The 15,660-nt window shown below is 39.1% G+C and overlaps 1 protein-coding gene and 1 pseudogene across 4 annotated transcripts in view; both read left to right on the plus strand.

Annotated features, from left to right (window-relative positions):
* The window catches only part of nfic (nuclear factor I/C), a 105,365-nt gene that overhangs the window by 59,378 nt on the left and 30,327 nt on the right, over positions 1 to 15,660 (plus strand). The gene's annotated exons all lie outside the window — the stretch shown is intronic.
* LOC130086210 (5S ribosomal RNA) lies at positions 629 to 745 on the plus strand (annotated as a pseudogene).

Consider the following 15,660-nt stretch of genomic DNA (forward strand, 5'->3'; position numbering starts at 1 on the left):
TTTCATGTGGTTCTTCGCTGTATTATGGGTTTGCTATGTGGGGAGAAATGTGCTGGTTACGTTCGTGAGACAATCAGCTGATTACTATTATTATATATATTAAGACCCTTGATCCTCACCTGACTATGGCTTTGTAAACGTTATCCATGATGTGATAAAGGAACAGAAACAGTGACAATGTTACATACTCTTGGCTTACTCTGGCTATTCTCTGCTGTCTCAGACGACGATATGTTTGTCCCGTTTTAGCCACCGTAGCTTCTTCGAAAGGGAGGGGTGAGCAGTGGGCTGAGCCATTAGTGCAACTCGCAACCGAACCGCTAGATGCCGCTAAAATCTACACACTGCACCTTTAAGCAAAGTATTGACTGTATGAACAGATTTTGTATGTTGAGCTTCATTTATCACTATTTTGTCTTTCGGTCAGAAGAAGAAAAATGGTGTTTAATGACATTTTAATAAAAACGTTTACAGAGGTCAGAATTCTGGAGCAACTCTACATTAAACTCAAATGAATAAAAATGTTAATGTTATTTCTATTTTCTATTGTACTCCTGAATTGTACTCATTTCATATTTGGCAGATTTAAAAATACACTTTTTAAATAAATTAACATTTAAATGCTCCGGCCAGCAGCCATATCACCCTGTAGCCCAAGACTGGTTGCCCACTGAAGCTAAGCAGGGCTGAGCCTGGTTAGTACCTGGATGGGAGACCTCCTGAGAAAACCAGGTTGCTGCTGGAAGAGGTGTTAGTGAGGCCAGCAGGGGGCGCTCACCCTGTGGTCTGTGTGGGTCCTAACGCCCCAGTGTAGTGACGGGGACACTATACTGTCAAAGAGCACCGTTCCTTCGGATGAGATGTTAAACCGAGGTCTTGACTCTCCGTGGTCATTAAAAATCCCAGGATGTCCTTCGAAAAAGAGTAGGGGTGTAACCCCGGCATCCTGGCCAAATTTGCCCATTGGCCTCTGTCCATAATGGTCTCCTAATCATCCCTATATATTAATTGGCTTCATCACTCTGTCTCCTCTCCACCAGTAAGCTGGTGTGTGGTGGGTGTTCTGGCGCAATATGGCTGCCGTCGCATCATCCAGGTGGATGCTGCACATTGGTAGTGGTTGAGGAGATTTGAGGTCCCAGAAAAAGCGCTATATAAATGTAACAAATTATTATTATTATTAATTATAAATTTGACTCATTTTCCCAGAAATGCAAATTGTAAATGTACATTTTAAATGAATTATTGCTCATGGGGGGCATATACACACACTGTACAGAGGCTCTGTATTATGAGAATCTCCCTCCTTTTATACCTGACTAGGAATAAGAATTAGCCATGGCGCACGACTGCGATGTAAAGCAAAGGTTATTGGCTATCTTTTAAAGGGACAAGCCATTTGATATGTTGGCTGCTTCCTGTTTTGTTGGAAATATGCCAATACAGGAAAGAAAACTGCACTTGTCAAGCCATTTCATAGGGTATTTAATGTTGATAGTGCCAAGTGCTAATTCCCCTCTGTGAAACGTTACTGAAGTCAAGCCACTTCTAGACCAAGACTACCAGGCCAATACACATCACAACCAAATTTCTGTGCGCATTTGTGGGCAAATGTGTTTGCCATAGCCGAGACTACCTTCAGGCACTCAGGGCCAGACGCTTGCTTGCGTGAGGCCGGAGATTGAGTTTCTTGGCTGACTCTTTCTGTCTGTCTCTCTAATATTGATCAGGGTTTTCCATGCTATTTATAACTCAGCCTCTCGGGTCCCTGCAGAACTCTGTAGGACCGGCTCCTCAGCCCTGTAGGGGCTCAGCTCTCATGTCTGTCTCCACCGCGCATTATTTGAAGATTGATGGAGGCCACACTGATAAATGGAAATTTGGCTGAAATGTTCCACAGACAAAACTGGCTTGATTTACTTGAAGCTTCAGTTAATGGTGACATTTGTGGCTTGTGTTAAATCACAGTCTGGTTAAGGTGTTAGCTGTGACCCAATCATGGCTTGACACTGGAGTTTGAAGTTGAATTATTTTCTCTTTATTGCATGCAATAAACTCTAGATTGTGCAGTAGTGTTTAAGTAAACAGAGGATTTCTTCGGTGTTAAAATACTTTGTCCTATTCAAGGTTATTAAAAGGTCAGTAAGATTTTAACATTAAAAGAAGCCTCTTATGCTCACCAAGGCTGCATGTATTTTGATTAACAAAATACAGTAAAACAGTAATATTGTAAAATAACATTTCAAATTAAAATAACTGTTTTCTTTTTTTATATTGTCACAATCGGTGGCTGTAATGAAGCGCCCGACGAAGGAGATACTCAAAATAAATCTTTACTCCAGGATTTAAATCAATAAACAGGAGAATAACTTGAAGCAAACACAACCACGAACACACTGACTACGTTTACATGCAGCCAATAACCCGTTCAAAACCGGGATATTAGCAATAACCCGGTCACGAACGACCATGTAAACACCAGCAAAAACCCGAATATGCTCATATCCCGGATTTTAAAAACCGGGATATTATACCTGGGGTACCCCTTTTCTAACCCGAATTTTTGGTCATGTAAACGCGTATCGGCATATCCCCATAGTGATTTGTGTTCTGCGCATGTTCTATTCGCAAGGAATCTTGGTCTTTTGAGTAGAGAAACTTCTCGGCGCATACAAACTGACAAAACTCCGCGTGCAGTATACCGGAAGTAAACATGGCGAGACCAGAGCCCGTCTACATTCTCTGGCGAGACGCAGCACTTTTGGAGCGAGGTCAGTAACGTTACCAGCCTCAAAGCGCAAACAAAGGCGATCGCTATCTGCCCCTGCTGTTGTTGTTGTCTTTGGATACAGGAAGAAGTATTGGAAATGACGCATATTGCGTCTTAAGGTTGTCCGTACGTCTTGACGCTAACCGTGCGTCGCCGTTTACATCAGGATATTGCAATCCCATGTATACAGGAGTAACTCTCTCTGCTCACGCATGTAAACGGGTTATTCCTAATGTTTCAGAACCCCGAATAGTGACCTTAACCCGACCATAACCCGAAAATTGGCTGCATGTAAACGTAGTCACTGACATCAAACAACAACAATGCAAAACACGGAACAAACAGACTTAAGCCCCTTTCACACAGCGCTTTGAACCCGGCAAATTGCCGGCAAATTGCCAGAGTGCCTTTTGTGTGAACGCAAACACGACCCGGGACTGATGCCGGGATCGATGCCGGGTTGGGGACCTAGTAACATTGCCGTGTTCAGACCCGGAACGTGCGCTGTTACCCCTTTTCCACCAACGCATTTTGAGAGCCGGTTCGGAGCCGGTGCCTGCGCGCGAACCGGTTCTTTGTGTTTCGACAGCCAAAGAACCGGTTCTCGGCCAGGAAAACTGGTTCCAAAGCGGCACCAACTCTTTGCTGGACTAGAACCGTTCTTTTACCACGTCATGCTTACCTCGGGAGCTGGGGGCGGGTTTAGATAACATATTTTCTGACATAATATAGGATCGCAAAGCCAGGAGAAACATTTGCAGAAACACGATGTAGTCCGCCATTGTAATTGTTATGCTTGAAGTTGGCGCAAGCGTTTCTAGTTTTTTTTTATCAATTTTTTTATTGAATACGTTATGTAAACAAAGGAGAAAACAGTCACAATATAGAACAAATAAATGGAAAGAAAAAAATAAACAAGACAGGAGTACATAACTAATCAGAAAAGATTACATATCAAAGGAAAAGATTAAAAGACTTACATATTTCAATTGTTTTTAAAGCCTTCTTGGTTCACGAGTTAGAGATAATCCCAAAGTGATGTTGTACTTGCAAGCGTTTCTAGCTAAGATGTATGGCGACGTACACAGTGACGTAACGACGTCGTTCGCTGGGCGCTCTAGTGGAAAAACAAACAGGTTCTGAGAAGGTTCGCAAGTTGAACCAACTCCGAACCAACTTTGAACCAGCACCAGTTCCGAACCAGTTCGTTTTTGGTGGAAAAGGGGTAACAAAAGCCAGAACCAATGCCGTGTCGTAATGATGACGCTAAAGTGAAGTGAAACGGTACGTAATGCGCTAGTTTATGATCGAATCAGAGAAAAAAATGCACAAGCCTGGTTTCTCCAGAGAGAAATCGCAGCTCATAAGCAAACTATACATGTTGCTGAGACATTACATGTCACATCGATGTCACGTGTCTTTCCGGAACATACACGGGTTGTGTGTGAACGCGCACTTTGATTCCGGCATATCACTGGCAGTGTGAATGAAGCAAAATCAAACGAACCCGGGTCAAATCCCGGGTCGCTTTATCCGTGTATTTTCCGGAATCTCTGTGTGAAAGGGGCTTTAGAGGGCTTACGTGTATATACACAAAACCATGGAGCTATTTAACAAGGCACACCTGAACAGAATACTCAAATCAATCAGTAACGGTGACAAACAGGCATGGAACAAGGGTGACAGAACTAATAGTAACCTAGAAGACTGACCATGAAACTAAGGGGCTCTTTACACAACACCGTTTTCAAAAAAACTGAACACTTTTTATGCATTTTGGCCATTCATTTACACAACAACAGCGTTTTGGGTGCCTGAAAACGCAAACTTTTGTACGTGGAAAACTCAAAGGAAAAACTCATGCTTATATTTAAGCATATCGTTGTCGTGTAAACGTACCCTAAAACAGAAAACAAGACATGAAAGCTGAGCAAAAGCAAACTCTAAACTTGAACAAACTCAAAACGTGACATATATTTTAAAATTAAATGTATTCCTGTGTTGACAAAGCCGTTACTGCAGTATTCATTTCTTTAAAAAATATATCTTACTAACTTATATTATAATATATATATATATATTATTACTTACTTTTTGAACAGTTCTTTTTTAGCATCCTGACCAGACCAGCATAGCAACAACATCTCAACCTGTGGCGTGAGTTTGGTGCTTTTTTCCAAGCGAAAACATTTTATGTATTCATATTTATAGAGTTGTCAAAAGTGTCAAAAGGTACTTTGGTGCCAAGTTGATATTTAACGGTACCAGTCTTTCTGCAGTACCAATAGTATCATGTGCTGGATTCAAACACTCCTGTCTGTATTTGAGTGAGCACTCTGTGAAGAGTGTCAATGGTTTACATTTATGTAATATATTTAATTAAATTAAAAATTTAAAAATAAAATAAAACAAAGTAGTTTAAAAAGATTTTGCTATGGTACCAAAATTTTACTTGGTTCCGACTTCTGAATTTGCACCGTGACAACTCTACATATTAATGCATTAAAACAATATGAAAGAATATTAAATGTAGCTTGTAGTTTAATTACTACCTTCTTCCTAGCTTTTTCCAGTTAGCTGTTTTTTTTCTTCTGTAGAGTTGTTGGTATCTTAGCTAGCTGCATTGTTTTGAGCAACATGCCAAAAACTGGAGATTTCTATTAATTGTTCACATCACTGTTTATCTGTGAGCTTGTCGTTAGCTAAATTATTAGTTAGTTAGGAGATTGAATGTATAAATATTTGTAAAAAAAAAGAAAAGAAGTAAGATGTCGCCATTGCGTCAGAGTGCAACAGTGATGCAAATGCTGCCCCTATTGATTGTATTTGTCTTTATTGCATTTAAAGCATTGCATGATATATAATTATTTTCATCAATTGCAGCATTCACTTGGACACAATTCAGGAAACTGCTGAAGTGGGTTAATGTGGCTTTGAGGGAAAATAAAAAAAAAGAGTGAGGGACGGGGTGAAAAGCAGATATTGCTCTTTTATAATGAGTAGTCCAGATGGCTTGAGGTTAATGTTAATGTTTGCCACATTGCAGCATTGTAGCAGAAAGCATATCATAAAAAGCGAGAAAGGGAGTGAGGTAAAATCGATGGGAGGGAGGGCAAGGGAAAGTGAGATTGCTGAAGGAGGGGCAGAGGCGGCCTCTACTGAAGAGAGGGCATGTGAGGACAGCTGCGCTACGTCACTGTTGTAATCTCTGTGCTGCATGCTCTTCCTGTCTTACACACTTTCTCTGTCTCCAGTTAAATGGGACGGTATCATATTCAATATACAAATACTGTACATATTCTCTCCACATACTGTATATGTTTGATTTTGTAGTGTATTCCATATTTTGTTCTGATATATAGAGCTGCATGAGAGGAGTGTCACGTCACGCTCTGGGTCAATGGCGTATGTTATGTTATGTTCACATAACTGTGAAGTTACAGCTGACATTGTCTGGATGCTTGTATTGAATCTTCTCCTTAACCCACATTTTAAATGCCAGCTTTGGAATGCCATACATGTTTTTTTTAAACTTATTTAAAGTCGCATTGCTGTTATGCACTGATTACGGTTTATACGGTTGTTTATTCGTGGAACAGAGAAGGGGGATCAGAGGGGGGCTGTTTCTATTAAATCAGATAGAACATCGGTTGCAATGTGCAATAGTGTAATCAGAGAAAGAGCAGAGTCCTGGAGCAGATCACTGTCTGGGCTGATAATCGACCCGCCCTACGACCTGCACAGATGTGACGCTTTCTTGACGCTAGTCAAGACCCAGAGAGGGTGAGAAGAGGAAAGGGGGGGGAAGATATAACTGATAACCTTCAGATACGTGACTGTTAGACAGTAGTAGCTAGAAATAGTGAAGCTACAATTCTCAGTAGTGAGTAGCTATAGTTTTTCAAGCTTGAGCATTACATTTTACCTTGCAATGTGTCAGATTAGTTGTGTGTCCCGTACTTCCTGTCAACCGTCATTGCCTCATTTGTAAAAATCTATTTAGTTCTTGAATTGAATCTTTTCATTGAATGAAATGAATGACTCTGTTCTAGAGGTAAAAACATTTAACAAACAACAAAGTATGACACTTTACAATAAAGGGGATCTTTTGTTAAAGGGATAGTTTTATATTGTTAAAAAAAATACAAATTCTCTCATCATCATTTACTCACCCTCATGTCATTCCAAACCCATAAGACTTTGGTAAATCTTCAAAAAAACAAAAGATATTTTTTATGATAGCGGAGAGGTTTCTGTCCCTCTATTAAAAGTCCAGGTAACTAAAACTTAGAAAATCCAAAAAGGTTCATAAAGGTGTCATAATGAATCCATCCGGAGGTTTAAGAGAAGAGATCGCTTTATATCATGAATAGATTTAATTTATGTGAACTAACAATGAGAAATATATGTTTTTACAGCATTTATTCATCTTTGTTAATGTTAATGTTTGTCAATAAAAATAGAATTGTTCATTATTTGTTCATGTTTACAGCGAATTAAGTAATGTTAACAGATCAGATTAACAGAACAACTTTTGATTCTAAAAATAACATTAAAATTTAAAAGATGCTACAGAAGTAATGTTCTTTGTAAGTTCATGTAATGCTAATTCAAAAAAATTAAGTAAATGTAGCATGTATAGCTAATTTCTAGCTATCTTTTTCACTTTAGCTTTGGCAAAAAAAAAAAAAATTGTTGTTAGTTTAGGACTCTTACAGTTTTGGATGGATTCATGCAAAGTCTGAATCTTGGAGTTTTGAGGCCTACAGGGCAGCACTTGCATGAATTCTGTATGTCTGTAATTAACTTTTCTTTCCCACAAATTAAATAACTTTTATACAAACTTTACAGTTTTTACTTAAAATCTTTGCTTTGAATAGACTAAACAATGAAGATTAATTGTGAGATCTCAGGGCTTGGCCTGCATGGCAGTCGGTGTAGGTTTCCAAGCTTTCTGAATGAGGAAAGCCCTCATCAGTCCTGGACGAAGAGCTTGTTGCATGCAGCCAAGCCACACTGAAGCAGCGGAGGCTGCCACGTGAGGACTAGAGGATCCAAGAGCCCAGAGACAGAGACAAGGCCAGTGTGTATCAGTGTTTCAGACCACGTTCTCCACCACAATACAAACCACCCGGGGTGGTTAGCACACTCAGACACTCAGCCTGATTTTATGGTTCCCCCAATTCACATGAGGAACAAACATGACATGACATATGGCACACTCATGACAAACTCCTGACACTGTGTAGCAGCAACATTGTGTGATGGCTTTATGAGGCTGTTTATGAGCTTAAACGCTATATAAATAAATACTCTCTTTGTACTGTATGTTAAATAACTGATCTTTGCGTGCATTTATAATTAAAATAAAGACATTGAAAAGACATTTTTTATTTTTTTATTTATAAAATTGAATGTTATATAACGGTTTACCGTGTTCCAAACTGTATAATTGAGGGAATTATTACTGGAAATACATATTTCTATTTTCACTATCTGTCAATATGACACTGGCTCCAGCAACGCTGCCCCCTACTGGTGACACTGACTTTTTGCACCAATCCTATACACACTCAATGTGATAATGATAATAATAATAATAACCCCGAAAAAGTTCCTCTTGCTCTTTAGGGTCTTTAGGCAGTTGAGGATGTTTGGATAGTTCACACAGAGGGTATTTGATGTTCTTTTTGTCCAAACAATGAAAGTCAATGGAATCAGTGGAGTTTCTTTCTATGTACAAAGCAGTTCAAAATATCTACTTATATATTCCACAGAATTCCACAGGTTTGGAATGACATGAAGGTGAGTAAATGATGCCAGAATTGAGAAATGTTTATAGGTGAAAAGTAGGTTATCAGCCAGTATTGTTGTGGTTTTTGTTGTATTGTTTGCAATTGGCTCGGTGTCCGGTCCATTCCGGTAAAGTCCGTTACAGTAGAGCGGGAACCCGGGTGTCAGATCAGAGGGGATTGCAGCCTGTCCGACCTCAGCGGAGGAAAATTCCTATTTATTATGGATCTCCGACCGCATTACTAGGCCCTAAGAAACCGCAATTTGAAAAGAATCCTGTGCCGAGAAGAGACAGGGAGGGTGATGGAAGTAACCCAGAGGGTGAGGCCTCTGTGTTGAGGGTCCTGGCGCGACTTTGGCCTTGGAGCCCTTTCCAAACCAAACACCCTCCCAGCGCCCACCCAGACAGCCCTGCCCTTCTTCCACTCCCGGAATGGCGATGGAGGGAGAGCTGGGAAGTGTGCACTGCGAGATCTGCCCTTCTGCAATGACCTACTGTAGCCTCCGCTCTCCCGTTAGCTCTGACGGCCAATTAGAGATGTCAGTGAGTGTTTTGATGGAAACCCAAACTAGGCCTTTTCTCAATTTCATCCCCATAATCATGGAAACCGTGGATTGCGAAGGCACGAACCGACCGGTAGCCGCTAAAGGCTTTTCCACTCACACGTGATGTTGGAACTTTTACAATACTGATTGTTGTGCGTGAGGGTGGCATGTACATATGCATACATGCATTTGCGTGTACACATGATTTGTATAAATGCTGTGTGTGCATATAATCATTTAGCATTATAATTTCACGTGCCAGCGTTTGTGCACTCTGCATGTGTCCTCAAAAATGACATGCTATGCTCAAATTGCAGAGAGAGTGCTTTATAGCTGATCCAAAGGCTATGGTGGGTGGTTTAAGCCATTTTATATAAATATATATTTTAATATGTCTATGAAACTCATCCAAAAATAACTTGAAAGGAATACGCCGTTCACATCTGGTTTTTATATTGTGGCTTGCGGAAAAGCAGAAAAATAGGAGCTTATAATTCTTTACTTACAATGCGAGTGAAGCCTCAGAGTGCCCTCTTCAACTACAGCCTCAATAACTATTGTTGTTTAATGGCCCTTTGAGTCAGAGTAACGCTGGTTTGGCACTGAACTAGTACTGCTAGTTTATTTCTCTGTTTCAAAAGCAGAACATGACACAATTGTACCTGTGGATGAGATTGATGAGGCTCAAACAATGTTCTGTTGGCCACCTAATTCATCTTAGAGTTAGAGTTTAAGTGTTGTGAGTTGGACAAGAGATGGTATGAAGAAGGGTAGATTATCCACCTGTAGAAAAATGAATGGCAGAAAAGCGTAACGCGCAATTTGACAGCTGTAGGAATGGTAATCCCACCTTCCAATTGGAAGAGTATGTTTAATCTATGTGCATCTGCATCTGTTTAGTTCTGATTTAAGTGTTTTAACGGGGGCATTAATGCTTTTCATAAAAACAATTTGTTTATTTATTTATTATTTTAGTTCTGTAATTGGATAAAGACCCATTTTAATGGATAATGTGTGTGTAAGGGAAGTTTCACCCCAAAATTCTTTTTCATGTAACCTTAAACAAAAAGGTAACATTTTTGGTTTGTAGGGGGTATAGAGTCAAAGACCCAGAACCAGATATGAAGAATGAAGACCCGGAGTCAGAATTATAAAAAATTAAAGAAAAGTTTTACTGAAGATAGTTTGCATTTTCATCAGCAGAAGTCAGCTTCAAGACTCACACAGGAGTTCGTAGGCCGCCCCCCTTACAGTTACAAAGATCACAGCAGTTATACCATTTCCCAGGTCTAAGCTACGTCATTGCTTACAGGTTGAATGATTCTCATTGGCTAAGAAACATGAAAGCCTAAACAATTTAACACATGTGAGGAGATAGGGGTGCCTATCGCCATTAGTCAAGATAGTTGTCATCCACTCATTAGATTTAGGTCTGTGGTGGCCTCGCAGGTTAGAGAAGGGCGCCGGGGTGTCTGGTCCGAACGTCCAGAACCTACATAGAATGTCATACGCACACACACACAAATAACAGACACTAGCAAATAACAGCTCCCATCAAGGCTGAAGAGAGTCTGAGCTCCTTATTATCAGTTAAGTATACCAAAACATAATGCTAAAACATTCACTCGTTTGGGAGAAAAACAGATCACTGGCATTTACTCCCAAGGAAGGAAATATACTGGAAAGAATACATTTTAATACAACAATTAAAGTTTGATAGTAACGGTCAATATAGCTTGACCATATGTCCAGCGAAGAATCATATGTGTCCACGCTGCCTTTAGGACCCTCTACTGATACCAGAGAAAGAGACAAACGGCCTTGTGGGTTACGTGGCCTTCGTGTCCTGCGTGTACTACGTGCAATCTCAAAGTAAGATTGGAATGCACCTAAAAAAAACTGGTTATTTACATCACATGCATTTAAGAAAATATTATTTCACAAGCACAAAGAATATAAAAATTATTATGTGATAATGAATATATTTGATTATTGATTTTTATGAAGGAAGTATATAACCATTCAAAAGGATATATGATTATAGATGTATTTGAAGAGGCAAGGGATTTTGACCAACCCTTCAGGTTTCTTTAATAAATATGACTTCCATGTGCTCATCTCGATTTAGATTAGTTGAGCTTAGAGTTTAGGGTAGATATGCTTCTGAGGTGTCATTGTTAGAACGTCACACGTGCAAAGAGTGCATACGTGTGTGTGTGTGTGTGTGTGTGTCTGCACCTGCAGTGTGACTCTTGTATAGCCTTGCCTGTCTTCCTCCAGCTGGCAGTGATTTGTCCAGGCGTTCAGATTGAGCAAATAGCTGCAGTGTGTTATTACTGTCAGACTCAGGCAGCCCCATAATACCCCTCTGCCACAGGAAGCTGCAATCTTGCAGAAAAGGTCAGCTGGACCAATTACCTCCGCCTACCATTTTCCCCTTAGTGAGTCCCTCTCAGCGTCCCTCGCCCACTCCTTCCTCACAGGCCCCCCAGTAGTTGAGACGAGAAGTAAAAGACTGTCATTTGGATTTTGCAGCTGTTGGACAGCTCCTCCTCAATTGCATATTTGTGAGGGATTGTCCTCACTGAATATTGTTTTTGAATGCTTATTTTTCCATTCTCATGGAAAATTATAGATTTTTGTTGTTGTGTGTTCAGACCACTTTTTCCTTTTCATTATTTTATTTTTATAATACAGGTTGACCAAAATGATTTTTTAATACACAATGCCGATATATCTTATGCTTTGCGTTCAATGTTCAGAAATGATTTTTAGTTTTATTTACTTAATAACTAAGGCAACAGGTTTCTTCACTTTTTTTTAAGTCAGCTGATCACTTTTTACAGTGTATCAATATCATTATAGTGTGTTATTATTAATACTAATAATAATAGTGCCAGTTGTCATATATTTTTTTGGTCAATTTACAGCTGTTGCCTAAATTGATTAAAAATGTTTTATACAAATTAATGCATTTGAGCATTTATGTAAACAATCATTAAAACAGGTAAGTTAATTTACCTGTGAATAGAGGCAATTTTTATAGCATTAGTTTTATTTACAGTATTTTTAAGAGACATTTTTATTTCATAAATGTGACTGTACTCATCCTTCCATGCTCTCTCTGACTCTATATAGCACACCAGTTTGCCGGACCACATAAAAGCACAAGCTTCCTTCATTAAACGTCAGCTTTGCGGCATGGACCCTATTCTCCTTACCTCAGCAACTTCAGAGAGAGATTTAAGAGTAGACATTCCCTCTCTCTCCTCTTCTTTTTTATCTCTCTCTCACTCTTGTACAGTCTTTCTCAGAGTGCTGCATGCAGGTTCCAGAATTGATACTCGCCAAGCACCAAATGCGAGTTTAAATGGGCTTTAGTGAGTAAATAAAATTGAGTTACTCTCCAGTTGGCCGATAACTTGATTACAAACTGCAACATTTAACTTGTATTGTAAGAATGATAGTCTGACCCTCACTGCAATTACAGACATACAAAGCATCTTATAAAGAAAACATCTGGACTGACTTGTGCCTCAGTGGTAAAACCTAAATTAAATAAATTAGTAAATTAAATAATAGTTTCAAGTACTATATGAATACAATACAAATGGTCCAATATCCAATTCAACTGCATGTTTTCCCCCCGTATTTCCTTTCAGCTGTGAGATTTCATATTCAGAAACTGTTGCCGAACAGAAATTTCCTATCAGTAGTGCTTGTTAACACCTGGCGGTCTTGAAAAACATAACCTGCTGTTGCATTTCCTTTCTGTTTTACCCTGGCGCTTGTCCATCTAGAGGGTCTGTAATGAATTTAGATGAACACTGATATTCGTAAGATATTAAGATAACCCATTAAAACTTTCCCAGTGGATTCATCCATGCAGGCCCGGGAGCCAATGTGGTCTGCCAGACTGCTAAATGCATCAAGAGACCCCTCCCTATCAGTCTCGCTCTTACACACACACACACACACACACACTTTTTCAGTCTGACATTCTCATTCGGTTCTTCTCTAGATGTTAAAGACTTATTGGCCGGCTGTGATGGCGATGGTCAGGATCAATAACTCTTACCCTAACAGCTCTCATGGAGACAGAAAGAGGTGCAGACAGAACAGAAAAGAGAGAGAGTTTTTAGAGATATGCATTCACTGTGTTTGTTCTTCAGCAGAAAACATATCAGCAATGAAATCAGAGCTTTGAAACTGATCAGCAGTGCTGAAAAGAGAGACAGAGAATGATACACATGGAAAAAAAGAGGGAAATGTAGGGGAGAAATGATCAGATTAACAGTCCATGATGTCTGAGACACACATCCATCGATTGGGCTGTGTTACATTGTTGTATTGCGTTATGTATAAGGGATGCACAATATATCTGTACCATATAGTTTTTTTATTCATATTGGATATTTAACAGTGGATGCTAATTTCCTCTATTTTTACATTTATATTACCTTTGCCATCATCTAACATGCACTTAAAGTTATTTTTTGCTGATTTTCAACCAGCTTTGTATTATTGCAATATCAGTAGTATGTAAATGAACAATATGTGCACATTTTCCATGTTACCTGCATCAAGATATCCCATTTGTTTGTCAGCAAAAGCCCACTGGATGATGAAAAAAAGTTTTCGTATCCTTGCTAATGGACAGTCCAATCGAGCCCAGTGCATTGTGGGTGTTGAAGTTTTCCTACCTTTTTGAGAGGCTGCTCACTCCAGAGCCAGTGGGTGAAGTTTGGCATCCAGCTCCTCCTCTCTGCTTCTACTTGGTGGAGCTAGAAGGTCCAACCTCACCCTAAGCTTTGGCCCTATCCTTAAACCTAATTAGTTTCTCAATCTCCTTAGATAATAACAGAATTTGAATATCATCTCTGTTTATCATCCCTGTGTTTCATTCTGCCGTTGTGTTGTGTTAAGCTTTACAAAAGCCTGGAGTGAATCTAAACTTCAAGATATTTGGCATTGGATCTTTCATTAATTTCTTTGAGTTTGAGAGCCCAGAATTTGATTTGCAATATGGTTACATTTTGGTTATCCACTTTTTAAACACAAAACAAAATTTTCTTTTTTTTTTTCAAGAAATTATGAGTGATGGTTGCTATTCCATTACTAGGATGTTTTGAGTGTTTTTAGCATGTTTCTGTGTGGTTGCTAGGGTGTTATGATCGATGAAGTGGTTCCTTATTGGCCAAGCTAAAAGAGCCCACCCCAGGTCAGTTTCCCCTTTCAATAGAAATCCAGAGGATTTCTTTTGGCGCTTTACCATCCGCCAAATTGTAGGTCTGATATCTTAGAAAAGTAATAGCGTAGCTCTCCTCAATAGGTGTTGTTTACCATTGTTTACCTTAACAAGTGCCACCATGAGACTGTTCCAGGACGCTGTGTGGTTTATACAAGATTCATAAGGGCTGTTTGTGGCTCTGAATGACTCATGTTTCATACTAAATTCCACAGTTGCAGTGTAAAGGAACAGTTCATAATTGTTTCAGTATTTCGGCAGACTGAATGCCCTCCGGTCCATCTGTCTTATTGGCTCTGCGCTGAGGGAAATAGCATCTCTTCCTCTCAGAGTGATGGAGAACGCTGGGGTGTGGTATGACAAAGGTTGTTGTCACCCTCAATCAGCTCAGCTACAGCTGGAAATGAAACGTTACAAGCTGCTTCAGAAAAGGATGTTGATCAAATCCACACACATTAGCACTCATATAAACACTGTGACAAAATACTGTTAATTTAACGTGATTAAACAGTCAAGCTGTCCTGTTGAACAAGTAGTCAGCTGTGCTAAAGCTATTAAGGGGTCAGTTTATTTTTAGATGTATAACTATCACATGATTCTATTTATGTTGCAATCAGAACAGTATTTATCTGATCGACAAACAATAAAGATCTCAATAAGAGTGACGGCATTAAACCTGCAGAGGACTTAAAGGAATCAGTTCAACTTTTTCTTTAAAATGCTTCATTGAAATGAAGCATTTACATGAACTGATTCTTTCAAATGAATTAAACATCAAAACGCTATTTGAGACGGGCAACAGTTTAGGAGTGAACATTTGAGCATTGCAGTTAATTTGGCTGTAAAGCACAATACAGTGTGACATGAACACCAGCGAAGTAGCATTTTGTTGAAGTAGCTAAAAAGGTAGTAGCAAGTAGTGCTGGTCAAGTGTCTCTTTGTTGGTTTTTCTGTACTTTTTGTGTTTTTGGCAATGCTGTCAGCAATTCAGCAATCACATGATCCTTCAGAAATAATTTTAATATATGGATCTGATGCTTAAGAACACTATAAAAAGTGAATAAAGCGAGGAAACCCGTTGCTTTAAAATGATTAAATAATACATTTCAAGTGTAATTGAAAAAATTAAGTTATGTGAACTTGGCAATTCCACATAACTTTTTACAGTGAAACATTTCTTATTATCAAGGTTGAAAACAGTTGTTCTGCTTAATATGTTTTGTTAAAACTGTGATTTTTGTTTGTTTTTGATGAATAAAAAGTTTTTAAAAAAACATTTATTTGAAATAAAAATCTTTTGTAT

This window comes from Rhinichthys klamathensis, unplaced genomic scaffold, assembly GCF_029890125.1.
Source record: "Rhinichthys klamathensis goyatoka isolate OS25496 unplaced genomic scaffold, OSU_Roscu_1.1 h1tg000094l_1, whole genome shotgun sequence".
NCBI classification, from domain to species: domain Eukaryota; kingdom Metazoa; phylum Chordata; class Actinopteri; order Cypriniformes; family Leuciscidae; genus Rhinichthys; species Rhinichthys klamathensis.